The sequence below is a fragment of the Podarcis cretensis genome (assembly GCF_951804945.1).
Source record: "Podarcis cretensis genome assembly, chromosome: 13".
NCBI lineage: Eukaryota > Metazoa > Chordata > Lepidosauria > Squamata > Lacertidae > Podarcis > Podarcis cretensis.
Window position 1 is genome coordinate 52,492,381 of NC_137182.1, and position 27,395 is coordinate 52,519,775.

At 54.0% G+C, this 27,395-nt stretch overlaps 1 protein-coding gene across 8 annotated transcripts in view; it reads right to left on the minus strand.

Annotated features, from left to right (window-relative positions):
• The window catches only part of KDM6B (lysine demethylase 6B), a 95,929-nt gene that overhangs the window by 56,212 nt on the left and 12,322 nt on the right, over positions 1-27,395 (minus strand). For 2 of the 8 annotated variants that reach the window (XM_079951719.1, XM_079951711.1), the window contains exons 1-2: positions 16,053-16,514; positions 4,645-4,774 (exon numbers count right to left, since the gene is read on the minus strand). The exons of 1 other annotated variant lie outside the window; for it this stretch is intronic. The gene's annotated coding sequence lies outside the window, so the exon portion shown is untranslated. Of the gene's footprint in view, positions 1-1,701; positions 1,832-4,644; positions 4,775-13,593; positions 13,684-15,280; positions 15,839-16,052; positions 16,515-27,395 lie in introns of those variants that run through there. 5 more of the 8 variants (XM_079951718.1, XM_079951713.1, XM_079951714.1 and 2 more) reach the window with 5 other exon arrangements.

The following is a 27,395-nucleotide window of genomic DNA, read 5'->3' on the forward strand; positions in this document are numbered from 1 at the left end:
TAACAGATCACAACAGGGCTGGGAAAACCCCCCCTTGGGTTACGCAGCTGGGGAATCCCAGACAGATTTCTCAAGATTCCGACCTGGGTTCCCAATAACCCACCTTTCCAGATTTGCATCTACCTGCCTTGAAAGAGAGAGAGTAGGAAACACCCAGAAATCAAAGGGGTTCTTCCCCATTGTTTTTTTTTGGGGGGGGGTTGTTATTGTGGGGGGGGGGAATGTGTGCACGCATCAAATGCCCCTAAGGAACACACAGATACACACCAACACAAAGGACACACACAGATGAAAAAATTCAGGTGTGTAACACCTTCTAAACTAAAGGGACCCATTAGCTTCCCCAAATTTAGGTTTTCTAGACTGTAGTTCTCATCAGCCTCACGGGCATTTTTCAGGCACCACTGAATAACTGCATCACATCTATAAGGAATTGGCCATCTAGTGTGACTCTTCGGAACTCCCTGCCGATTGATTATCAGGCAGGCGAATTCACTGTACTCTTTTCAGAGCCTGCTGAAAACCTTCTTGTTTAATAATAACAGTAGTAATAGCGGTAATGATAATGATAATAACATACTACTTATTGTATAAGTGGGTTATAAAACGAGTGCCGCATCCACTCTGGGCAAGCCCACCTAGGTGTTCAGAAAGTATGTGTGGGTTTGAATTTGCTGTAGTCTATTCTATTGCAGTTTTAACTTTCCGTATATTTTAAATTACGGCTGTAAACTTCTTAGTGATAATTTCACCATGTCACTTTCGTCGTAAACCGCTTTGAGGGTTTTCTTCCACGAGCAAGCAATATATAAGTTTTTTGAAATAAATAAATAGTATGAAAAACAACAACAACCCTTCAGGGCTGAGAGGGCAGCTGTTCTGGGATGGCTGTTTTAGACACAGAAACGTCCAGACGTACGGACCTATCTGTATTTGCACGCACATATACAAACATTGCCCCATATCGATATCGTTTCACAAAATGCGCAGAGCGAAGGACCCAGGCAGACAGGCGATAAGAAGGGGGGGGGGGCGCACGGGGTTTTTACAAAAGAGGCCTTGAAGCTTTGCAGGGCAGGAGGGGGATTGCACACAAACAAAGCGCAAGAGTTTCAGAACAGGGTCCTTGCACAAGATTACAACACTGGGGCAGAAGTGAGTCAACTCGTCCCGAAAGTCTTGCAACCCTTGCCGAGCGAGAGACAAAAACTTTATAGAACGACCCCTTTGCGTCGTCCCCGTCCTCCCCGCCCAGAAGAAGCACAGGGGCACGTCGCCCTTAGCACAGTGGGGGCAAGCGCCAGCAGAGCCACACACCCTGTGGGAATCAACTCTCCCCTACCAATACACACACACACACACACACACACACACACACACACACACAACATACAATTTCGCTTGCCCACGGCAAATAAACACACACCTTGAGTTGGAAGGGACCCAAAGGGTCATGTAGGACCCAAACACACAAACACACACACACCCTCGATGTGAAGGAATCCCAGCTCAGGGAGGTGTTTCGAGATTGAGCCGGCGAGCGTTGAGCGCACGACATGTGCCAGGAGAAAAACCGGCAGGAAACTCTCTCTCTGCCACTCGCAGAATCCTTCCCTTCCCCTCACAAACACACACAAACGAGGCAGACACACAGAGAGAGACCCACGCACACCCACACCCACACCCACAGCCTGGGCTTACCTCGTGGCCCGAGAGAGGCATGGTGCGCTTCAAAGCGTTGCTGTCCCCCAGGGGTACACAAAGGAGCACTGACTGCCTCGCACACAGCCAAGGGAATCGTGCGTGTGTGTTAACTTCTGTGCTTCCTCCCCTCGCTTGCCTGCCTGCCGGCGTGTCCTGCCCTCCCCCCCTTACACACACACGCCGTGTGGGGTTCGGGGTCCCTGCCAAGTCAGCAGAGCACATGCGGGGGGTGAATTCCGGCCACAAGTGACTCAGCCCCCCCCTCGTTCCCTCCACCCCCGGGAAACTTGTCCTGGTTTAAAGGGCTGGGGTGACATCATCGTCAACTCCCCCCCCCCCCACAGCTCCCTCCTCCTCCACTCAGCTCCCCACATCGTTGCCCCGCCTGGGAATCCCAGACGAGGAGGCGGCCTCCCCCTCGCTCAGCCCCGAACTGCCGGCCTTCCGTTCTGAGGAAACCAAGAAAAGCCTAACAGGGAAAACACACACACACACACACAGAGCAAACCCCAACACAGTCATACCGGCCAGGAGCGCATAACAGACATGGGCGGCGCATGAAACTTTGCAAATGTGTAAGCGCTTAGACGTACACACACCGTGTATCTAGCTATGTATTTCCCTGCAATGCACGTGCACGCACGCAGTGCTCTCCTTCATCTGAGGGCGGGCTGTTCGATCCCACACGCCAGAGGAGTAAAGGCGCAACGGCAAGACCTGCGGCCGCACACACGCCGGAGGACATGACTGCGCAGAGACCGGAGAGGGGAAAGCAGAACGAAACAAGACGCAAAGGAAGGAAAAGTTGTGGCGTCACTAAAGGGCAGCTCCCAGCTCCCTGTGCATACACCTCCACAGGCGGGTCCATGCGCCCTGCAAGTGTACAACGGCTGAAGAGACTGCTGTTCCCCCACTGCCAGAGGCCTGCCACATTGTGGGGAGAGAGGGCCCTGACCCCTGCCTCGTCTCAGTCACCCCATCCAGGCCCACAAGCCTCAGTGGGCTGACTCAGGCTAGAGGAGGCGTGAGTGCGCAGCTTGGACACCTTTTCCCTCACGGTGCGCCACCCTATTTCTTTTTGATAGCGGACCACTTCCAGAGCAACCGGGAGGCAATTTTAAAAAGAGAAATAAGAAAGTCCACGAGCAAGCAGCGAGGTTCCCCACTAGTTCCTGTGTTGTGTCATCGGGAGGAAGCCACAAGCTTTTCCATGCCGGGTTTAAGGCAGTTTCTGAGGGAATTCTGAGGTGGTGGAAAAGGAGGCTGGGCATGGGCACAGGAGCTCACTGTTTTGTGTTTGTGTACATGAAGAAGGCCCTTGCCGGCAGCTCAGCATCACACAAGGTGAACAGGCCAAGCGCGCCATCAACCCCACAATGCTCTGTGGCGCCTAGGACCCTGGCCCAGAGCCGCAAGGCCCATCGTGAGGTGGGGCATGCACCAGACAGAGGGGCGCTCCCCCTCACATCCAGGGCGGCCATGTTGCGGCCGTACGAAAACATTTCCACGTTTTGGGTGATGTGGCAGAAGCCACGCGCAAACCAAACTCGCCTCCCTCTGTGACGCAAGCGGGGGGAAAGTGCAAACCGCTGTCTCACACAAACTTATAACAATAGTCATAACGCCACTGGGAGCCTTTGTTCCTTCTGTAAAACCCAGAAGCCGCTGGGGGGAAGAGACTATGGGGAGGGTAGCAAAAAAAAGGGAGGCGGGTGGGGGGCAGGCTGTGTCTGTGGGCCTGGCCCCCGAGAAGCAGCCAGTGTGGGGTTAAGCGTTCACTCCGACAAGGAGCCTTTTAAGGTCACAGCTGTGGCTGGGCGTTTGGAGGAGGCGCATGTGAGACTCTCTTTCTCTCTCTCCCTGTCTCTGCCTCCTTGTGGTTGCGTAGAAAGAGAACCTCCCTCTGTGTCCCGCCTCCCTTGCGCTCTCTGTCTCCCCCCCCCCTCGCAACATGCCCAGCTGCTACACTGGCAGCGTGCCAAAGATGCGCGGGGGGGGGAGGAATTTTGCCAAGGTCCAAGCCTGGTCCGTCAGGCCCCCTCACAGGCTGGAAGGAAGGAAGGAAGGAAGGGCAAAGCAAGAGAGGCAGAGCTAATCTGCTTTTGCGTATGTGTGCCTGTGTGTCTTTGCAACACGCGGGCGCCCAGCTATTGTCCCCGGCTGTGGAGAAATAAAAATAAAAGTGCTACATGCACAACTGTGCGCAAAGGGGCTCGCCTTTCCGTATTCCTAGAGAGAGGCAGTGTGTGCTCGTTTCACGGCCTCGCAACGCAAGAATGTACATCAAGGGGGAGATTTCCTCCACAGCACTGTCTGACACAAACACACACACACACACAAAGCCATGTTTTCTGATATGCCAAACCGTATCCTTCTCAATTGTCTGTGCCAGAGGCGAGAAATCTCAGGCCTAAGGAGTCCAGTGTGGCCCCTCCAGGCCACCTCTTCAGGCCCCCAGAACATTCCACACGCCACACCCCTCACCAGCCCAGCTTTGCACCCCAAAGATTTTTGCCCAGCTGGAATGTGAACCCTTGAGAAGGCCTCTTGCTCGTCTGGATGCGCAAGCATGCGCGGAAGGCAAAAGTCACATTTATAGCCTGAACACCTTTGCCTCTGGCCACACCCTCTGTGGCCCCTGAAAGGCTGCTCAGAAGGGACCGTGGCTGTCGCTTGGGAAAAGGTCCCCTATTATTGCTCCATTATTGCATAATATGCGCCAGAACTGCAAACCTCCTCCCCAAAACTCAGCAAACCCTCAAGGTCGAACCCACGCCCTGCCCACCCCCAAATACAGTCCCCCCCCCACTGCCAACTGAAAAAAACAATACAAAACACAGAAATCCCAAAAATTGCTGAAAAGGGCCAAACCGGAAAGTGCAAAAAAAAAAAAAAAGCATAAAAATTTCATTCATGGAAGGACATTGAAAACCAGCTCACTCACCAAAGGGGGTCCCCCGTCGCTGCTTTCTCATTGGCTGACTCCCCCCACATGCCGGGCCCATGCGAGACACGGCTGGTGTGGGGGGGAGGGTCTGACTACGCTCCAGCCATGGTGTGGGACCCAATCCTGCAGGGAAGGAAGGAAGGAAGGAGGAGTTAGAGAGGACGAAGGAGGCTTTGATTGAAGAGTCAGAAATTCCCCCCTCCACACACACACACTGCAAATTTTCAGGGAATCATCAAATCCCACAGGGTGACGCCACCTATTCACCTCAAATCCCACTCGCCCACCTGAAGAGAGCATTCAGCTCCCCAAACACACACACACACACACACACACACACACACACACAATGTTCTTGCATAGCTCTGCAGAGATGCCCCACTCCAGAAATGGTCGCAATTCCCCTATGTGCCAAACTGCCTCTGCCCCAGAGGTAGCACAGGGGGGGGATGTGCAAACCGAGCGAAACTTGCACCTCCTTGAGCTTTGAAGTAAACGCCTTCGCCATAATTGCCGGGACACCTTTGGGAGGTGCAAGGAAAAGAGAGCTTTTGCTGAACTCCAGGAAACTCCGAAGCGGATGTGTTCTTTTTACAAGAGGACGCAGGAAAAGCCCGCCTAGCCTTTGAGGGTCAAACCTGGGATCTTCTGCCCACGAGCGAGGGCCCTTCTTCCCCCGAACCTCCCTGCACTCTTTTCCTCCAGAGGAACCCTTGCAGGATTTGCACCCGGCTCACCTCGGCAGCTGGCCGCCCCAAGCGAAAGCTGCAAGGCCTCTGCCTTTATCAGCAGCTCCAAGGAGACAACAGCTGCAACTTATCAGAAGCCCAGAGGCTGCAGCCCAGGACATGCACGCTTGATGTTTCAGTTGCGCATTCCTCCCGAGGGGGGAGTCGTGTGAAGCCGGGTGTCCCTAAAGGTGCCATTGTAGGGGAACCCCAAAATCCACACACACCTGCCCGCTCCTTGTTGGAACCGCTGAGCTGGAGTCTCGCGAGGAAGCAGGCTGCGCTCTTCCTGCAAGAAACCAAAACCTGACCCAACTTATCCGGCGGTATTCCCTCTAGGGCTGAGCCAAAAACAAAACCACAGCCCCGGTGAACCTGCCTTGCCTCCTGCTGAACTAGCTTAGTCACCAAAGTGTCAAAACTCTCTTTCAAAACGGGGGAAACCCAGAGAGGAGGTTGAAGGGGAAAGTTGGAACCGGGCACCAACAGGCAAGAGAGTGAGAGACAGAGCTGGCATTCCGGTCTCACCTCTGTGACGCAAAAGTTGCTTCACAGCTGAGAGCAACCCTTCAGATGTCCTTTTAGCGTGCATTGATGATGAATTGTGCTCCTGGTGTTATCGGGGCGGTTGCACGCTTTCAATACTTGCAAGAGTTTGAGGGCAGACATGCTGCTTCATTTCCACTATTTTTTTATTATACATTTTTATTTTCTAACATATTAATTCCAACATTCATACAACATAACTTCTCATCTTATACAATATTTTTAGACTTCCATCAACACCTCTGATGATCTTCCGTTCATTTATCACTTGTTATGCATTTCTTAATTTCCTATTGCCTTTAATTACCCTTAACTAATAATTCTCCCCATTGCCTTTCTTGCAATATTTCAAATAATTCACCTTACAAAACTTCTTGCAAACCTACTAGCGTAATCTGTTCACCACAGTTGCTTTTCAAATAGCATACTGCTTCATTTCCAATCAGTGCATGCCCCATAATTTCCTCCTGAGACCCAGTAACTCCTCGCACCGTCCATGTCCCGCTACGGCGCAAGGGTACCCCTCAAGAAGTCAGCACCGCGGCTGCACTGCAGAAGTAACCACAAAGCACAATGATTGTGTGCATGGTTCAGTATGATTTCGCCACGAATGCCCAGTTGTTGCATCAATGTCATGTTGCAGAACACACAGCAGCAGCCAAGGCAAGCCCTCAGTTCATCTGTAAAATGGGAACAAGCCAGGCTGGAGAAGAATGGCGCATTAAAAAGGCATTAACAGGGATGCTCTCGTAAATGACATAATGGCCGTTAACTGGGGAGAGTCTGCAGAAATGGTGCGTCGAGGACTGCGTATCAGCCTTGGCAGAGATAAAGGCCCCAGTGTGTCGAGACAATGGACATTCAGAAGGGTCCACTCCAGCCAGCACAAGGGGGCCCTTCAGAGACGCCCACGAGGGCTGGGGGGGATCCCTTTCCGGAGAGTGGAGCAGCTGGAGACGGTGCCAAGGTCTCTTCGGCAACCCGGGCTGAGGATCGAGCCCACACCCAGTGCTTCCCCCTTCCTGCCACACCCCCAAAACGCACCCCACTACAGTAGCCTTTTAAATACATGATGCAACTGAAACAACAGCTTCCTCTGTTATTTCCTCTCTGTCAAATTTCAGACTGTAAGCTCCTTGGGGGCAGGGGCATTTTCCCTTCGCCCTCTGCAAAACACCCTATTTGCACCATCTGAGTAAATTCCAAAGAACAAATCAGCAGCAAGCTGGGATTCAACTCTGGCTGGATCTTCTCAGAATCCAAACTTTTTGCTCCCATGTCAGCCCTGAGGACATGTGGAGCAACAAAGCGGCGTACCTCTGACCGCATGCAGAATGCACTGCTCTCCAGAGGCCGGGCTTTAGGCCCGAATTCCACCAGATTGCTGCACCTCTTCCAGGGAACCCAGAAACAGGACCCAGACCTCGTTCCAGGTGTTCACTACTGCTCATTCCTGCATTTATATCCCACCTTTCCTCCAAGAGAACCAGTGTGGTGTAGTGGTGAAGAGCGGTAGACTCGTAATCTGGTGAACCGGGTTCGATTCTCCGCTCCTCCACATGCAACTGCTGGGTGACCTTGGGCCAGTCACACTTCTTTGAAGTCTCTCAGCCCCACTCACCTCACAGAGTGTTTGTTGTGGGGGAGGAAGGGAAAGGAGAATGTTAGCCGCTGTGAGACTCCTTAAAGGGAGTGAAAGGCGGGATATCAAATCCAAACTCTTCCTCTTCTTCTTCTTCAAGATGCTCAACGCAGTGTGCATCGTTCTCTCGCTTCCACTTCACCCCCACCAACAACCCTGTGAGGTAGGTTAGGCTGAAAGAGTGTGGCTGGGTGCAAGGTGGCCCAGTGTGCTTCAAATGAGGATTTGAACACTGGTTTCCCAGGTATTGGCCCGACACTTAATCTCTGCACCACGCTCGCTCCTAAACTTAATAAAGAACGGGCATCTGTTGAGACATTGCAACCAAATACTCCAGGCACGAGCGAAAAACCACTTTACTTTTACTCCAAACCAAACAGTCCACGACAAACCGCCACGTTCCACCTGCCTCTGGTTCTGTATTCGCAACCACGAAAGCGAGCTGTTGTACACGTGTACGCATGCGCACAAAAAGTGGGAAATAAGTACGGCAACCACTTTAAGAATCAAGCAACTGGCGGCATTTTTTTAAAGAAAAAACTGATGAACACTCTTGCCCTGCTTTCCTCTCCTAGCAAATTGGCTCCTCCATGCGGTGGGACTTTTAATCTTGCTCAGAGCACGCCATTCGTCCCCAACGTGATCACTTGGGTTTCATGCGCTTTAATGCGCAACGTTTCGCCATTTGCCATACGGAAGGGTAGGCCCACCATCTCCCCATTCATTGGGAAATGCCCTTTCCCACAAAAAATAAAACGAAAACACACCCGCTTTGGGGGTTGCGAGGCCTGCAACTGAGGAGAGGTCCCACGAGGCCTTCAACACCCACATGCAGACATCCTTGGGACACCCAGGCAGCGGCATAGCGTGGGTTGTCAGCACCCGGGGCAAGGCAAGTAATTTGCGCCCCTAACCTGCCGTCGCTGCCAGCTTCTTCTTGCTGCTGCCTGGGCTGGGGTATTTACAGTAAGGTAGCCACGGCGGCGGCGGCGGGTCCGTGTCAGGTGATCTGAGGAGAGTTGCCGCTGGCGCTGCCGCCCAAACGACGCCGCTTGCTCGGAGGAGGAGGGCAGAGAGGCGAGGAAAATACAACATGGCCCAGCAGCTGCAGCAGCAGCGGTGGCGGTGGGGCTGTGAGGAGGTGCTGCCTGGCGCGCCCTCCGCGGCCCTGATGCGCGGGGACCGCGGCGAGCGCTGAGAGCCGCTGCCTGCCGGACGCCTTCAGCCCGGACGCGCGCACAGCTCGTCGGTTCTGCGAGACATGGGGCTCTGCTACAGCCTGCACCCGACGCTCTTCGGCGACTCCGGAGGTGGCGAGCGTGCCCCCCCCAGATGTTGCGCCCTGTGCGGCCAGCCCCCCCTGCACCCCCCACGCTACGCCACTGCACCCAGGAGTTCCAGATTTTAAAAAATGCTTCCAGGACAGTCCTATTTTCTTCCTGTGTCAGATGAATGGCGAGGGGCGGCCTTCTGGCAATGTACAGTTAGGCTGGGGAGCAAAGCAGCAGAGCCAAGAGCTTGGGGATTTGGCCTCGCTGGGAAGCTGAGAGAGCGAAACCGGCCCCACGTGTGCTTCCACGGCACAGCAGCTGGTGTCCTGTCCTGATGATGCAAGAGACCGCAATCCGCAGTGCCTGATGATGTAACGCCACCCTGGTGCGGCACGGGCAGCTGGGCCCGCTGGCGCAGGGGGACCCTTGCGGATATTTTTGGCCCACAATGAGCACCCCCTGGGAAAGGGGAGGAGCCCAGCATTGGGCTTTGCTATATTTTATTTTATCTCTTTTTGCCGAGCGAAGTTTGGGTTGAATGCAGCAGACAATACATTCTACACCAGCCCAAACTGGCCCAAAAAGGGGATTTATTTTTATTTTTTTGCCTACCTCAGTACCTGACACGATAACTGTTCTCTACTAGGGGGGACATAACATATACGGGTTGGATCGGGCTAGCGGCCCACTTTTAGTCCAGCTTTCCGGCCTCACGGCGCATTTGCCATTTCCCAGCACGCTGCCTCCGATAGAGGAGGAAAATCGCAGAAGTTAGGGCAGGAGGAGCTGGCAAGACGGGGCAGACAACTGCAGCCATGCGCCACCTTCTGCCTTCTCCACGCGCACAGATGCTCCCTTCGGGCACCTCCGCCTCGGGAACCCCTATGAAAGGGGTGGTTTTTCTCGTTTCTGTGCATTCCCGCCCCCCCCCCCAGCCAAGGGCAGCCTCCAGGGTCCTTATCTCTCCTTCTCTGAATCCTGGAACAAGATCTGCACCATCAGATATGAGTATAGGTAATTCTCATGTCAGCCGCCATAGCCGCTCACCAAAAAATAAGAATAATAATAATGAATACAAACCCAAATCTTTCGTCCAAGCTACTTTGAGGGTCTTCTCTCAACATGGGTGACCTGGCTCTCTCAGCCTAACCCAGGGTTGTTGTGTGGGATTAACTGTAAAAAGGTAAAGGTAAAGGTACCCCTGCCCATACGGGCCAGTCTTGACAGACTCTGGGGTTGTGCGCCCATCTCACTTAAGAGGCCAGGGGCCAGCGCTGTCCGGAGACACTTCCGGGTCACGTGGCCAGCGTGACATCGCTGCTCTGGCGAGCCAGAGCCGCACACGGAAACGCCGTTTACCTTCCCGCCGGTAAGCAGTCCCTATTTATCTACTTGCACCCGGAGGTGCTTTCGAACTGCTAGGTTGGCAGGCGCTGGGACCGAGCAGCGGGAGCGCACCCTGCCGCAGGGATTCGAACCGCCGACCTTTCGATCGGCAAGCCCTAGGCGCTGAGGCTTTAACCCACAGCGCCACCTGCGTCCTGGGATTAACTGTAGCCCACCCATTTATGCCACCTTGTGGTCCTCCTTAACAGGAAAAATTGTGGGGTATAAATGCAGAAAGTAAATCAATATTGGAAGGTTTTTGTGACAGGAAAACGGGACTCAAGGGTTGAGGTTCCCGGCCCCCAATTCCGCAGCCCTAAAGCTTCCCTGGGCTTTGCCCCCATTGCTCTCTACACATGGATGCACACAGGCACACTGGTGGGTTAGAAGAGCCTTCACTAACCTGGGACCGCCTCTCACCAGATGTTTTGGACTACAACTCCCATCAGCCCCAGGGGCTGATGGGAGTTGTAGTCCAAAGTATTAGTTGGCCATGCCTGTGATACAACAGGAGCAGGGTTGTAAGCTATGCTTTGGCTAACATGCGCCGAAACTTTACGCACTCACACGGACCCTTGTTCTCTCCCCAAAGCAAGACAAAAAACAACAGCCAAGGTATTTCAACCTAAACCCCAGTTTGGGGGTTCCCCCACTCTGCTATTATTAACGCAAGGCCACAACTTCACTATGCACTTAAAGCCGTTGTCGTGCCAGTCCAGGCTTCTCCCCAAGAATCATGGGAATTACTGTACTGGTTCAGAGTGGCGAGTCATTCAGGGACCCCTATTCCTCTCCCAGAGTTGCAGTCCTCAGTGGTCTAACAGTCCCGAGAAACACTGAGGACTGTAGCTCTGGGAAGGGGGAATAGGCGTCTCCCGGCAACTCTCCCCACCCTTAGCAAACTACAGTTCCCAGGAGTTGTTGAATGGAGGGGAAGACATGGCTGTGTAAAGCTGTATTTTTTTAAAAAGCCCCACTTTGGGCAAAAAGTTTCCTGCAATGCAGGGGGTTGGACTAGATGACCCTTGGGTCCCTTTCAACCCTACAATTCTGTAATCCTATAATATTGCTTTAAATCTACAGTGGTACCCTTAATTCATTCCGGAGGTCCGTTCTTAACCTGAAACTGTTCTTAACCTGAAGCACCACTTTAGCTAATGGGGCCTCCTGCTGCCGCTGAAGCCCGATTTCTGTTCTCATCCTGAAGCAAAGTTCTTAACCCGAGGTACTATTTCTGGGTTAGCGGAGTCTGTAACCCGAAGCGTATGTAACCTGAAGCGTATGTAACCCGAGGTACCACTGTATTGGGAAAATGGGGGGGGGGGGGGCGCTTCCACGGAAGGTTCCTCCAGGGGAACGTTGGGTTGGCTACCCAAAAACCACCCCGTCCGCTCTTCCTGGATTTCGACAAGGGTTCGAGGAAGCCCAAATACCTCAATACAGGAAAGGATGGCTATTGTTTTTTTACTCCAAGGCCCCCTGAGGAGAGTCCAGGACCTGCCTCAGAGCCTGAAATACATATCATATACATCTCTGTGTAGGAGAAAGGACAGGATCCTACAAATCCCTAGCCCTGAGTAACCAGGGACGAGGTACAGCCAACACACTTTCCTTCCTCACATGTAGCACCTTGTGTGAAATTTCCACGCCTTCCCCTGCACAGAAGTGGTTTTCCAAACAGGCGGGAGGGAAAGAAGAGCATAAGGAAACACCAGATGTATATAATATATTATCAACACAGGTGCATACACACACACACACACACAAAATCCAACAAATGAAGAAATTTGGGGTTTCAATTCTAAACAGCAACAACTTCATCTAACTTTCTGCCTCCCAGAAAGAAGCAAAAAAAAATTGGGGGGGGGGTCAGTAGAAAGTGGGTGAATGTTCAACCTCCTGACACCCCAATTCCCTGGAAGCAGACCCCCCCATCTTAATTCCCCACCAGAGAAAACAAGCAGGGGGAAACAGCAAGCTGATATAATAATAAAAAATGAGGGGGGTAGTTTAAACTGTTCTATGGGGGTCTATCATTTTGGGGTGGGGTGGGGAGTCCTAATCTCTGGGGCCGAGGGAGGTCAGAAGGCTTTAAACATATTTGTTTTAATGGGGATACCTGGAGATTCCTATCCAGTGAGGCTCTACGAAGGAATATTTTGAGGGGGGGGGGTCTCGTATGTGAAACACTTTGAGGTTTTATGGGTAGGGGTTACAATCAAGCAATATATATATATAATGAAATAAGTGGCGTGGGGGGGGGAGAAGGGGAGCATGGGAGAATGGGAGCATGGTGTGGGGAGGGGTTAACCAAAAGCCCACACCCCAAATTGTCCTTTTTAAAACAAGGACGGAGGGAAGGGGGCAGATGCAGGGTGGGGGCTGTTCATTAAAACCACCCAGAGGCACAATTGTGGGGGCGGCATAGGGCTTGGACCAGATCACAGGCACACTTCCAGGCCCCCACAAACTTTTTTCCGCCCTGATTTTTTCTCTTTTTCTCTCTCTCCTCAGGAAAAACTCGCCAGGAAGTGGGAAGGACCCACGAGGTTCGTTCTGGCTCCCAGGCACCTCCTTGGCCGAAACCTCAAATATTCCACTCCCAAGGAACCCAGGAGTTCTGGCGCTTGTCTCTATAAAATCTCTTCCCCCCTTCACTTTGGTGTTCAGGAGGACAGAACCACCCAAACCTACCCGGCACCCCAAAACCTTCCCTCCAAAATCTGATTTCGGCAAGCCCACATAAATCCCTTTTCCTGGAGCTGAGCAAAGATAGAACCCAGGTGTCCTGGCTCCCAGCAGCCCTTGCTGCTTTGAGCCAACCCACAAGGAGAGACCATGTGACAAGGGTTTCGGGGAAAGTGAGAGTGCGAGGCAGGCCGGGCGGTGGGGGTGTGGGGAAGAGGTGGAGAGGTCCCCACTCATACCCAGGGAGGGCATCATCGTCCCCCACCTAGGACCCCCACCCCCAAAGCCTATGCCCCCAGACAACACATTCCATCTGCTGGGATCTGGACGGACAAACACAATGACCCCTGGGCACAGAAGTGTGGCCAGGGCGACCGGCCGACCCCAGCAGGGCCGCCACACCAGCCAGCTCCCCCTAAAAACCAGAAGCCAGTGCCAAACATTCACAAGTCGGGTTTTTCTCAGCCGGAGAAGATTGCCCAACTCTGAGACGGAGCCAGAGCTTCCCTTTATGTCTCGCTCAAATGCACCTAAAACAAAAAGCATTTCTTCTAGTAAGTACACACACAATCACACACACACACACACCTGCCCTATTCAGCACAGTGAAGAGGCAGCAAACATCAAAAGATATATATTTACAGGGGACAAAAAACCCAGCCAAGCACTGTGTGGCCTCACCTGGGCTCCCTTTCTGCGCTAGGAGAAAGCTGCCGCCTGCTTGACTCGTTTGTCAGCCAGTAGGTGCCACCCTCATCACAGCGCACCTGTCCTGCTTCACCTGGGCACTCTTAAAGGGCCAGGTGCACGCTTAAACACCTGGGCGCTGCAGGTAAGCATTGGAACACGCTCCCCTTTCACATTATTCCTAGCACCCCCAACCCACACCAATGCGTAGCTCCGCACAGCTGTCTCCCTCCTCCACCACCAGCCCCCCAGCCCCAAAGTGGGAGCATTCAGCTGCGAGCGCTCAGTGGCAGCCGGAAGACACTCTGTACGCTCTCAGAGGCACTCTTTCTCTCCACTTTGCACCCTGCTCACTTCCTGGCAGACAACCCTCAGCAAAGGCTAAGAGGCTTGCCATGCTATCAGCTCTTCGGAGGAAACAGATGCAGATTATCTAAGCTGTTTGCTGCCATTATCCTCAATTCAACTTTCTGTCTCCCCACCCCCACCCCCATAAAAAAAGAAAGCCCCCCCCCAGCAAACCGAGTCTTGTATGGACTTTGTTTCAAAACTCTTAACCTTGGAACACACTCCCCCCAAAAAAAAAACACATTAAGGGCAAGGGGGCTGGAGTTTGCAAGTCATACCCCACCCCCCCATGAACGTCTATTGCAAACTGATTGAAGCCCCACACACTCAACTAAAGTCACAGTTGCTGGATCCAACCTCCCCATCACCACTGACTATTCTCAAAACTTTCTGCACTTGCTCTTTCCCCCCACTTTCAAGAAAAATGAATCCACCGAGGGTGTCCGCCGCCCCCCCCCCGACAAACACCTCTGTGCCACCCTTGGCACCCCCAAAATGCACATTCCGGTCAAACCCCCAAACAGGAGGGTGCCGCCATATGATTCGTGGCCTTTCCCACCCCACAAATCGCAACTCAATCCTGACTTCGCCTGGCAGTTCGGAAAACACTTGTCTCAAATCAGTTCCACTCGCAGCCCCCTCTGAATATTCACAGGCGGAAGGGGGGGGGAGACACAACAACCCCCTTACACTTGCTTTGGAAACAAGAAAGCCACACAAGAGCCCAGCAATTCTGGGGCCTTGCCCCACAGAGGACGGAAAAGTGCTGCTTTTCAAACTGGCACAGGGGGTCAGATCCTGCCCAGTCTGGAGGAACCAGGATCTGGGCGCAGCGAGACCGTGGGGTGGGGGTTGGGGAGAGTTTGTGCAAAGTTGCACAGTTAAAAGGCAGGCCACGCTAGCTGTGCCTGAGCTCCCCAACCCGCAAGCCTGTTCCCACCAGCTCCAAGAGCAGGGGGATTCTCTCTGCTCTGCCACAACTCCCCCTCTGCAGGGACACATTAAGAGACCGGACGTCCTCACATCAGGGTCTGGGCCTCTGACTCCCAACTGCGATTCGGCCCAAGCCGTAAAAAAACAGGCAAGATCAGCAACATAACAGCCAAGCTGATCTCCACACTTGCCGGAAGAGGATTTTGGGTGTCCCGACCTCCAAGAAAGTGGGCACCCCCCAAAAAATACAAAGTCCTACTTCCGTGCCGCAATGTGTGCAGGGCAACAGAGGCGCCCTGAGCGGAGGTCCGTCATCCCACCAAGCCGGGGTACCCCCACCACCCCCCAATTTGCTCCAGCTGCAGAAACCGCCGTAGGGACTTTGGGGGTGCTGTTGTACCTCCTCTACCACCACATCGCCTCGGGGCCCAGCAGGTTGTTGCCACGGGCTCCTTTCTGATCTACCGATCGGGCAGGGGTGGCACGGCCAGGCCACAGAAGCTGGGCTCAGGGTGAAGCCGCGACCCAGCGAAACTCCATCGCGTTCCTGCCCCGGTTGTGGAGTGGATCCGTCCTCCGGTTCGGCCAGAAGGGTCTGGCCAACTCCTGTCCATTTGCGCCCTACTCCGCCAAGGGAGGCCGGCTCTGTAGGCTACCCATCCGGAGCTGGGCAAGTCCAGGGGTGTGCAAGGCTGCTGCTGCAGGAAGCTCTCTCCAAAAGTGTGCCGTCCGTCCGTCTGTCTGCCGAACCCTGGTCTGACGCCTGTTCCTTTAAAGGTGGCATGCAAGGTGAGCCCAGGAGTCGGCCAGGCCTGTGGCAGACTGGGCTCCCCCCACCCTGTCGCCCTCCTCCGCCAGTCTTCCCTTCCCTTCCTCCTCGCTTGTCTTCTCTCTTCCAGGCAAGATAACAAAGCCAGCAGTGGCAGCCAGAAAAAGACCTTACACACAACGCAGCTCCCCGTCCAACCAGACACACACACACACCACACACACCCAGGCTGCAACACCCCCCCCCAGCACACTCACATACACACACACACCAGCGCACACACGTTTACAGCGAGATCCCCGAAAACTGGCAGAAGGAGGGGAGAAAAGAGAGAGAGGGAGGGGAGGGGGAACCAGACACAAGACGGCAAATGGGGGGTTTGGGGGTGCGGATCCAACGTTACCTGCAGGAAGGGGACTGTTAAGGTTGCGGGGGTGGGGAGGGAGGAGGGCTTTGTTCCTCGGGATCTCCCCTCGCCCGGCCAGGAGGAAGGATGGAAAAACCAAAAAATAAAAAATAAAAATAAAACCCCAAAAATTGAAGAAGAAGAAAATGTACAATATTGGCGAATTTTCCCAAAAAAAACACCAAAAAAAAAATCAGCACCCCACGGGGGAGAGGAAGGGGTGAGAAAAAAATCGAAATTGGGGGGTTGGGAGGGGAGGAGAGAGAGGGGAAAAAGAAAAGAAAAGAAAAAATGGCCAATCTTGCTTCTTTGGGGAGCAGACTTTAGTGCCAACTGGGATCAATCCACAGGGTTTCGGGCGCTCAGAGCTCTATGTACTAAAACTCCCGTGCACACTCGATCGCTGGGCTTTGCTTGCCTCGGCTCGCTCCAGCGCCCCCCCTCCCCTCCCTCGGTCTCTACTCAAACAAAGAAATGAGGGTTGTGTTCATTGCCCAACCCCCTCGCAGGCCCCCCTCCCTTCCCCGAGCCCAGACATCCCTCCGCCTCCGCCTCCGCCTGCCGCCCCCCTCCCTTTCCGGCAAAAAGGCCGCCTCACTTCCATGTTCCCAGCCTCGCTCACATGCTCCCATGCGCCGGAGAGGCCGCTGGTGGAAGCGCACCGGGAGCGCCAGGGAAGGAAGGAAGGAAGCGAGCGAGCGAGCGGAGAGGCGCGCAAGAGCCAAGAAGGCAGGGCGCCGGGGGTGGATTTTCGCCAGCAGCGAATTGTTGTTGTTGTTGTTGTTATTATTATTATTATTCCTGGAGGGGGGAAAGGGTGGAGGGAAAGACGGGCAGGTGCGCGGAGCGGCATGCAGGGCGCAAATGGCTCGGGAAGGTGGAGAGTGCGTTATGGAACCGGGAGATTTGGAGAGGGGCGCAGCGCAGGAGGGCGCACGGACGGCTGGGCGCACGGAGGTCGCTGCAGGAGAGGAGCGGGCGAGCACGGGGGGGGGGTGATGGAGGATTTAGGCACGTAGGTAAACTGGCCGGGGTTTGCGCCTTTTCAAGCGGGTATCCAGCCGGCGGGTGGGCGCGCAAGGTGGACGGAAAGGAGTGTCCGCAAACAGCAGCCACGCGCTCTGCGCCCGGCTGGGTTACCTGCGCATTGATGGCGCCGACGGGAGAGTCTGGCGCCCGGCTGCACAATCCTCACGGCTGCAAGGTGTGGGGGGGGGGCTAGCTTTCAACCTCTCCCCTTTGCTCTCGGAAATGCCCGTCCCGAAATCTCCGACTTTCCAAACATCCCTTTTTAAAACGGACAACAGTTTCTCCGCCACCTCTTAATTTCATTTCACTTCATTTTGTTTTTGTATCCAGATACGTCGGTCTTTCCTTCTAAACATTTTGCCCTCCTCTTGGTCTTTCTCCAGACCTTGGACACAGCAGGTATGTATCAGCATCCTGGCCAGGGCAAACTTCCCAAGACTACCACCACCCCACCCCCCACACACGGAACATAAATTCAGAATTTCAGACGCTGGCAGCAGGATGGAGGCTTGCTACAATCTGTGACTTGCATAATCTGTTCTGCTTGCAATATCTGGCAATCTGGCGCATACTATGCGCTCTCCTCGTGCTGGCAACGTTAAGGGCACATGGAAGGGGTTTCAAGCATGGGGCGGGTTGTGGGGGGAGAGAAAGTAAGTGGGATCCAATGAGCTTCCCCTCTCTTCCCTGAGTTGCCGCCTCCAGAATCTGGCAGGAACCCCATGTGTTTCAATGGCCGGTTGGCTGGTAGGGACACTATGCCTCTGGGCATGCACAGAAAGGCACTTTCCTCATTGTCACCACAACCACGACCAAACATCTGCGCAAGTTTGGACCCCACCTTCCCACATCCCAGCACCTATTTACCAAGCGACAAGAGTTTAATACAGTGGACGCTCGGGTTGCGAACGTGATCCAGGTTGTGATTTGGCGCTTCTGCACATGTGCAAATTGTGGTTTAGCGCTTCTGCGCATGCGCGAAACCCAGGTTTCGGCGGGTCCGTAGCCCGAAAAAACGCAGCCTGGAACGTCTGTAACCTGAGGTATGACTGTACAAAGAAAGCGCCACCATTCACAGCGAGAACCTCAGAGCAACCTTATCATAGAATTGTAGGCTGGGAAGGGACACCGAGGGTCATCTAGTCGGACCCACTGCAACGCAGGAATCTTTTTGCTCGATACGGGACTCGAACCCACAACCCTGAGATTAAGAGTCTCACGCTGTACCATTTGAGCTTTTCAGAATCCCTCAGTTCTGTCCTGGGATGCAGAAACAGGGATAGAAAGAGAGCCCCGCACAACTTTTACGTACCACCAAAAATCCCACAGAGCACATTTCACCATCCTGAAAACACAGATGGGAGGCAGATGTCTACACTAAGACACACACACGCGGCAACCGCCTCTGAATCAGTGCAGGGGGAGGAGGACGGTTCAGGTTGGAAGACCGTGTGCAAGAGAGACGCTGAGGACACACACACACACTCTGGCTGCAGGAAACACAGCACTTGACCTGCAGTCAAGATCGCGTAGCCATGTGCAAACTCAAAAGCGGCCACATGGATTCTGAGCGGTGCGCTGCCATGCGCCCCCCCTCCACTGTTCGAGAAGCCTGTGGGCATGTGCATAAGCCAAACAGCACCTCAAAGCATCCAGGAACATGTGCACCGGGGAAACACGGGTGCAGCGATCAAGAAGGCCAGAAGAAGAAGAGAAGAGTTTGGATTTGATATCCCGCCTTTCACTCCCTTTAAGGAGTCTCAAAGCGGCTAACAATCTCCTTTCCCTTCCTCCCCCACAACAAACACTCTGTGAGCTGAGTGGGGCTGAGAGACTTCAAAGAAGTGTGACTGGCCCAAGGTCACCCAGCAGCTGCATGGGGAGGAGCAGAGACGCGAGCCCGGTTCCCCAGATTACGAGTCCACCGCTCTTAACCACTACACCACACTGGCTACACCAACCAGAGCCTGGTTGGTTGCCGGATCAGGCCAGAGAGGGCGCCATCCAGGCCAGCCTTCTGTTCTCAAAGCAGCTGACCAGATGCCTCCATAGGAAACCTTCAAGCAGGACCCAAGCGTGAGAGACTTTCCCCACCAGGGTGGAAATTCTGCCAGGTCTGTGTGCCACTGCCCAGGTCACACATTTCCATTTGCTCGGGACATGTGTCTCAAAGCCTTCTTTAAATGGGGCGTCCCCAGAAAGCAGTGGGCACACAGGTAAGCAGAGAGGAAGCATGTCTTGTTGCTTTGGTTTCAATATTTGTGTTTTTATCTTGTGAATTGCCCTGAGCTCTTTTGAGGAAGGGCGGTATAGAAACCGAATAAATCATCACCGTCATCTCAGCATCCTTATAGAATCATGGAACTTGTTGTGTTGCAAAGACCCTGAGGGGTCATTTATTCCAAGTCCCTGCAATGCAGGAATCACAACGGATCTCAACCTATGCTGTGGGTGACCATATGCATTTAATAATAATAATAATAATAATAATAATAATTTATTATTTATACCCCGCCCATCTGGCTGAGTTTCCCCAGCCACTCTGGGTGGCTTCCAATCGAGTGTTAAAAACAATACAGCATTAAATATTAAAAACTTCCCTAAACAGGGTTGCCTTCAAATGTCTTTTAAAGAGAAGATAGCTGCTTATTTCCTTCACATCTGAAGGGAAGGTGTTCCACAGGGTGGGCGCCACCACCGAGAAGGCCCTCTGTCTGGTTCCCTGTAACCTCACTTCTTGCAATGAGGGAACCGCCAGAAGGCCCTCGGCACTGGATCTCAGTGCTGGGGTGAAAGATGGGGGTGGAGACACTCCTTCAGGTATACTGGGCCTTTGAGGCCGTTTATTGATTTTTTAAGGCTAGCTTCCTCACCCTGCTGCCCACCCCATCCCAGGAAAAGGGAGAGGGATCTCTGCCTCCCCGGTCGGAAGCAGCAAGGATGTTTCCGACTGCCAGAAACCACAGGAGAGGAGAGGGCTTTCACACTCGGATCCTGCTGGGGGGGTTCCCACGAAGGGCACCTGGGCGGCCGCTGTGAGAACAGGATGGGGCCATTGGCCTGATTCAGCCGGCTTTCCTCACGTTCTTAAGTTCCCCCACTCCACAGCAAACAGGCTTGACAGCTGCGGAGCAAGATTCCTGGGTCCCAACCTCGGAGGCTGGTGGGCAGAGGGAGGGTAGTGGGGTCTAGTGGGTGGGGACAAGCCTTTGTGGGCGACTCGGGGAAGGGAGTCTTGTTGGGAGGGTGCTGAGCATGCCCCTTGTGTGAGAAGGCCCATCTTCCCCGGGGACGGAGATGAACACACAGCCTCTGCCCCCCCCCTTTTGCAATCAAGCAAGGCAGGTCCCAGGGGGAACCCGGAGAATATTTATAGCTCCGGTGTGAATGGAGAGCGGAGCAAGTGGCGGGGGGGTCCTCCTGCGTTACTGGGCAACTGCCGGAGGGCACGTGTGGAGGCAGCGTAATCTCCAGCGACCTTTCACCCCGACCTCTGACCCCGCGGCACAAGGGAGAGAGGAACAGCTGCACCAGAGGCTTCTGGGTGGAGCAAAAACCCCACCGCTGCCTTTGCTCTGTTGCCTTCCTGCACCCCCAATCTACACACACACACACACACACCAGACAGGACACCCCTACTCAAATTTCTGCAGTGCTCCCCCCGCCCGGCACAATTCCAGACCGGCGTGCACCAAAAAACGCCAAAAAAACCCTTTTGCAAAACGGCACAGCTGCTTCTATTTCCACACCGGAGAGAGCTCTGGGGGTGTGTGGGTAGGATGGGGGCTTGCTTTTTCATGCTTCGCATTGGTGCCGTTCCCCTGCACCTCACTTTGGGCCGTTCCCCCACCCTAGGGACACTGAAATGAAGGGGGCAAAGGTAGATCTCCCCCCCCCCCACACACACCCAGCTCTTTTGGTCCACGTTTGTAATATGGCTCACAAATCCAACCCACTCCAGAAGTGACCCCAGGCCAGGGGGCCGGGCACAGAGGATTGACAGAGGTCACTGTGGCCTTGCGTTGCTGGGGCTGGCTCCAGATTTGCAAACTATCCTGGCTCTCTCACACACAGAGCAAATAAATGTGCTTTTCCAAGAGGTGTTGAGAAACTGGGAAATTAAAAAACTGGAGCAGTAGAACCTTGACCCACATACCCAGATTTCCTTTTTTTGCAGCGGATGTTTCTTTTTATCTCTCCCTCCCTCCTTCCCACCCCCTCCCCACAGCGTGATCCACAAAGCTGCCACAACCACCCCCTCATCTCTCTCCCCCCCCCCCATTGAGAACAGAGAGAGACAGTTCAGCTGAGGACAAGTTAAGAGCAGCAGCCGTTATATAAGCTTACTTGTAAAGACAAGGTGGGGAGAAAGAGGGGAGAGAGGGAATGAAGGTGTTTAGCTCTCTCCCAGCGAGGGCTGCACCTAGTGACTCATGCCCTCCCAAGGCCCTGGTCTCCCTCCCAGAGGACCCAGGCATTCGGGGACCCAGCACCCTGACTCTTCGGCAACAAGCTGCTTAGCAGAGACCCTCGCATGGATTCCTGAGCCATCAAGCTCGCCCACTGACTCGAATTATATTTTCCCATTCCTGCACCTCTCCAAAGCCCCCTTTCCCCTGTAATTCCCGGGGGTGGGGGTGGGGGGGAGAGATGCTCCCTCCCCTGGCTTGAAGGCAGAGAGAAGAGGAGAAGACCCCCCCCCAATTACGTGCAGCAGAGCAGAAGTGTGCAAGGCTGCCACACGAAGCAGGGGGGGGCGCTCCACCCCTCCACAGCTGTGCCACTGTGGGCTGACCCCCTGGCAGCCTGTCATGTTGGCAATGGGCAGCCAATCAGGGCAGAGAGGGAGACCCAACCCAGGCAGCCAATGGGAGCGCAGAACAGGTTCAAAACTTGGTTTTACCTGCACACATTGCCTCTCTGAGACTCCCCACCCCTCATATTCTCTCTTTAAAATTGCTTAAAAAATTATTTACAGCTTCTGCAGAGAGGCATTGCCGGGAATCTTTTGGCAACAGCTGGGAGATTTTCAAGAGGTTTCCCTGTAATGAGCTCAGTCCTCCAGGTCTGTGAAATGGGAGCAAGAAAAGGTGGGAGGGGGATATTGTGAAGGAGGGAAGAAGATACCACCACCCACCCCTCGGATCTCAGGGAAACCGTAGAGCTAGGCAAATAAGAATTGCACTTCCTGTATTCGGGGAGATTGGCAGCGGCTGCTGGCTCCAAGGGGTCAGAGGTCTTGGGGGTGGGAAGAGCGGCTGACAGGACCGGTGAGGGACCCCTGCCCTGCAAAAAAGGGGGGTTGTTAGCATTGGTGCACAGCCCACTGAGCCAGCCCACCTTTGCTTATAGAACACACTACGAGGGTTGGCGCGACTCCCAGAATCCTTTGCTCTGCTTAAGTTTCTGCGTGGCACATACACCTGCCTTTTCATATCCCGTCCCAATTTTCCAGAAAACTCACAACCAAGCCAGGAAACCCTGCCTGTGTTTTTTCCAGGCCCTGGAATTTAGCCTCTGGTAGTAATTAGCCTGAGCTTTGGAAAGGAGGCAATGGGGGGAAAATATATATTTAGACCCCTTTCATTTCAGAATTTCAGGCTTCTGCCAAGCTGGCACTACAGAGATGGGCAACAGACCTGGAAAACAGAGGCAAGGCTCAGATCCAAAAGCTCGCCTCAGTTTTCTCCACCTGTGAAATGGGTATACTTGTGCCATGCCGCAGAAGGTAGGGCTGAAAGTTCCCACTGCTGGTGCTTCTTAGAACAGAAATTCAGAGCTGCACCTATTGCTAGTCCAACTCAGAGTAGGCCTATTGGAATGAGTGGAGCAAAGTCCTGCTCACTGATTCCAAAGGGCCAAGTAGCACGGGACACAGGCTTCAGCACGGAAGATCCACCCATCCCTGCCCCACAAACCTGCCCCCTAACCACAAAGGGGCCCAGCGGAAGTCAAAGGATAACTCGCCGGCCCTATAAATATACCAGCTGCATTTTTAGGGTGGGCATGTGGTGAGGGGGTGGGAAGAGGAAGCATGCCCCCCAACCTCCCCTTCAAAAAAGTGTGGCAAACTATGTTTCCTGTCTTTGCCGCTGCACATAGCTATCAGCTGTCAAACACACACAGCAACCCAACGAACATACGCCGCCTGAAACTTTTATCTATAGATAGATGACCAGAGGCAACACAGAGCAACAGGCAACACAGCACTCAAGGCAACTGTTGCTCTAAGGCGCTGCGCTGCGGCAGCAGAATACCCCAAACCAAAGCAGGCTCTCACCAGCTAAGACGGCGAGACCTTGCCAACAGGAACTTGGGAGGGAAAGCAAGCACTGAGCCCCTCTGAACAAAGAAGAAGAAGAAATGAGATGTTTTTCTATGCACTCTTTCCAAAATTGTATGCAGAGGGGAAATAATGGTTTTGTTTTGTTTGCTTTTGAAGGGCCTCAAAATCAGCAAAATGTGTGGGTGGTGTGCCTTGCTTAGAGATGGGAGGAATAGCTCTGCAGAGCATATCTGGAAAGGAATTAGAAGCCTGCTTGTTGTTGTTGTTTTAATCGTCGTTCTTTTGCAGAAAACCTATTGGGTGTCCAGGGAAGGTGTCTTCGCCCGACGTAAGGACGGCACTCGAACCCAGACCCTGCAGTGCACCGCTTCAGAAGGAAATCACTACAAGCACCTAACTCTGGGGAAGTGGGGTAGCTCAGTCGCTAGAACCCGAGACTCTGGATCTCAGGGCCGTGGGTTCGAGCCCCACATCGGGCGAAACGTTCCTGTGGTAGCAGCGGGTTGGACTAGATGACCTAGAGATCCCATCCAGGGCGGCGGTTCTATGAAACAACACACAGATGCACACTCGGAAGAGAGAGCGAAAGCCAGGGGCGAACAACCGCAAGTGAAAACGGCTGGTAGTTCAGGAGATTTGAGGGGGGGGAGGGAAAGCAGGTTGCCTTGATGTTGAGGAAACAGATGGGCCACCTGAAATGAGAGATGTTTCTCAAAACCACCACCCAGAGGAGAGAAACCACCTGCAGGTGTGCCTGCGTGAAACACAGCCGCACGCCCCTCTCTGGGCTCCCCTCGCGCCCAAATGCATCCCAGTTGCCCCTGCCATCACAAGGGAGGCAGCTACTCTGGATTAATTAACCCAGAGTGCAAAAGATTCAGCCTTTCCGATGTGGGAGGGACCCCTCAAGGTCATCCAGCCCAACCCCAGGAATCACAGCTCAAGGATCCCCCACAGATGGCCGTCCAACCTCTGCTGAGGAACCTCAAAGAAAGGAGAGTCCACCACTTTTCGACGGAGTCCGTCCTGCGTTGCTCTGACCCTCAAAAAGCTATTCCCAATGTGTAGTCGGAATCTCCAAGCTGCTGGTTCGAGTCCTACCCTCTGCAGCAGGAGAAAACATGCTTGCTCCATCGTCCTTTAGATCAAGGATCAGAAACATTTTCATCAGGGGGCCGGTCAGACCTTGGGGGGGGACGGACGGACTATATTTTGAAAAATATAAATACCCTGCGAGTCAGTCCCGCAGCTGCCTGCGGACCTGGAGGAGGAACGCACTCTGCACGCGCTCAGGAGCGCGTCTCGGCGCCGCCTGCTCACCGGTGTTGTTGATGAGAGGCAGCCGCTCCATCGGCCTGTCCCCACGGAGCTCCCAGGCAGCATGCACCACACACTGCGGCCCGCCGTCCGAGGCCAGGTCAGCGGGTAGGCCGCGCACACCAGCATGGCCGCCAAGCGCGCCACCAGCAGCAGCACCAAGCCAGGCGCCAGGCGCAGGGCCAGCAGGCACGTCAAGCTCCGGCTGAAGCCCCCGACGTGCCCGTCACAATGCCCATGACGCGGCCCAGACCCAATGCCCGCCCACCCGCCGGCCTCTCTGTCCATGGTCGCGCTGGGTTTACCTGAGCGCACGTGGCAAGGCCTCGGATTGGCTGCAGGAACTTCCTGGTGGGCCGCATCCAGCCCCTGGGCTGTAGTTTGCCAACCCCTGCTTTAGATATCTGAAGACTGCGTTCGTATCTCCTCAGTCTCCTCTTTTCCAGGCTAAACATATCCAGCTCCTTCAACCGTTCCTCATCAGGCCTCATTTCCAGACCGTCCATCATCTTGGCTGCAGATCTTCCAGCTGGTCAACATCCTTCTTAAATTGCGGTAGCCAGCGTGGCACTCATTCTCCACACGTGGTTGGACTTCCCAGCTGGCTCACGAGCGTCACTGTGGTGTAGTGGTTAGAGCACAGGACGCAGACTTGGGAAAGTCCAGGGTTCAAATCCCCAGTCGGTCACACAAATTTCACTGGGTGCCAACTTGCAGGCTGGTCACTGCTCGTTCTTAGCCTAAACCTACCTCACAGGGTTGTTGTGAGCTCTTTGGAGGAAAGGCAGCGACACTGTCTTTTCACAGGGATGCGGGTGGCGTTGTGGGTTAAACCACAGAACCTAGGACTTGCCAATCAGAAGGTCGGCGGTTTGAATCCCTGCGATGGGGTGAGCTCCCCTTGCTCGGTCCCTGCTCCTGCCAACCTAGCAGTTCAAAAGCACCTCAAAGTGCAAGTAGATAAATAGGTACCGTTCCAGCAGGAAGGTAAACGGCGTTTCCGTGTGCTGCTCTGGTTCGCCAAAAGCGGCTTAGTCATGCTGGCCACATGACCCAGAAGCTGTACGCCGGTTCCCTTGGCCAATAAAGCGAGATGAGCGCCGCAACACCAGAGTCGGTCACAACTAGACCTAATGGTCAAGGGTCCCTTTACCCTTTACCTTTTTACCTCACAGGGTTGTCATGAGCTCTTTGGGGGAAAGGAGTGACATTGTCTTTTACAAGGTTTCTAATCCACTTTTGCAATAAGGTCCAACGGAGAATTAAAACAATATAAATATAAGTTATTAGAAATCACTTAAGCCAGTTTACAATGGGAAGAATTGGTTGAACTCACACGCAAGACACCCAGTGGTTAGAGAATGGGAAGGCAAACTAAGGCCAGAAGAAGACGGCTGGGCCAGATGCAGCCCACGGACGGTCCGGGAATCACCGTGTTTTTACATAAATAGAATGTGTCCTTTTATTTAAAACGCATCTCTGGGTTATTTGTGGGGCATAGGAATTTGTTCATATATTTTTTTCAAAATATAGTCCGGCCCCCCACAAGGTTTGAGGGACAGTGGACTGGCCCACTGCTGAAAAAGTTTGCGAACCCCTGGGTTAGAGAAATGGGAGAGACCACGGTTAAATGACCTTGGGCCAAGCCGCTGCCTCTCTCAGCCCTTCCTACCTCACAGGGTTGTTGTGGAGAAAAATGGGGGCTACTTACGTAGCAGACAAATACAGTGATACCTTGGTTTACAACCACAATCCATTCCGGAGGTCCGGTTGTAAACCAAAACAGGTTGTAACCCAAGGCACGCTTTCGCCAATGGGGCCTGCGAACAAAAATGGTTTGTAATCCAAGAAACCCTGCAGCCTTTCAGATATTTGGACGGGGGCATTCTTCTTTTTTTTTGTTTCTGTTCCTTGTTTTTATTATGCATTTTGTGTTTTTATCTTTTGTTTTAAGGGTGCCAACTGCCCAGAGATCGACAAAACGAAGGGCGGCGTACAAATTTAATCAATAAAATAATGAAAATAATTTAGATCGCTCAAGTGGCATGGCCTGAGAAGCTCTAGCGAGAGACTTCCCTCAGCCGCTGCTGCCAGCCAGTGCAGCCAAGCTAGGCTCGATGGGACCCTGATGTACTGACACGGCAGGAGGCAGCTTCCCATGTTCCCATGCACAGGAACCGCAGGCCTGGCGTGCAAAGAGTTAACCCGGACCATGCGCTCGGCGCATGTTTGCCATGCGCGCACATCGCAGCTCCCCTCCCCCTCCCCGGCCATGCGGGCTAGCGTGTGCAGGCGTGTTCCATGCGTGAGGGAGCGTGTCCGGGCGTGCCCTGTGGGATGTGTGTGCGCACACGTGCAATCTCCTGGCAGCTGTTCCAGGCCTGCCCTCCCCATCGCCCCGGCAACCAGGCCCCGCTGCAGAGACGCCATTGGCCCCCGCTCCCGGTGATGTCAGCATCCCTGAAAAGTTAATAGGGCGGCTGGGGATGAGGGCAAACATTCCTGCCGCTGTTCCCATAGCAACAGGGCAAGCACCCCAGCTGAGCGGCCATGTGTGTGCGGGGGGGGGGGCGGCTTGCTCCCTCGCCCCCCCAAGCCCAATCTCTGGGTCCTGCAGCCGACTTGGGGGAGAGCAGGGGGGCAACCCCCACTGCTCCCCCCTTCCGCAAATAAGAGGCGCCGGGGCTCAAGCCTGCTTTGCAAGATCA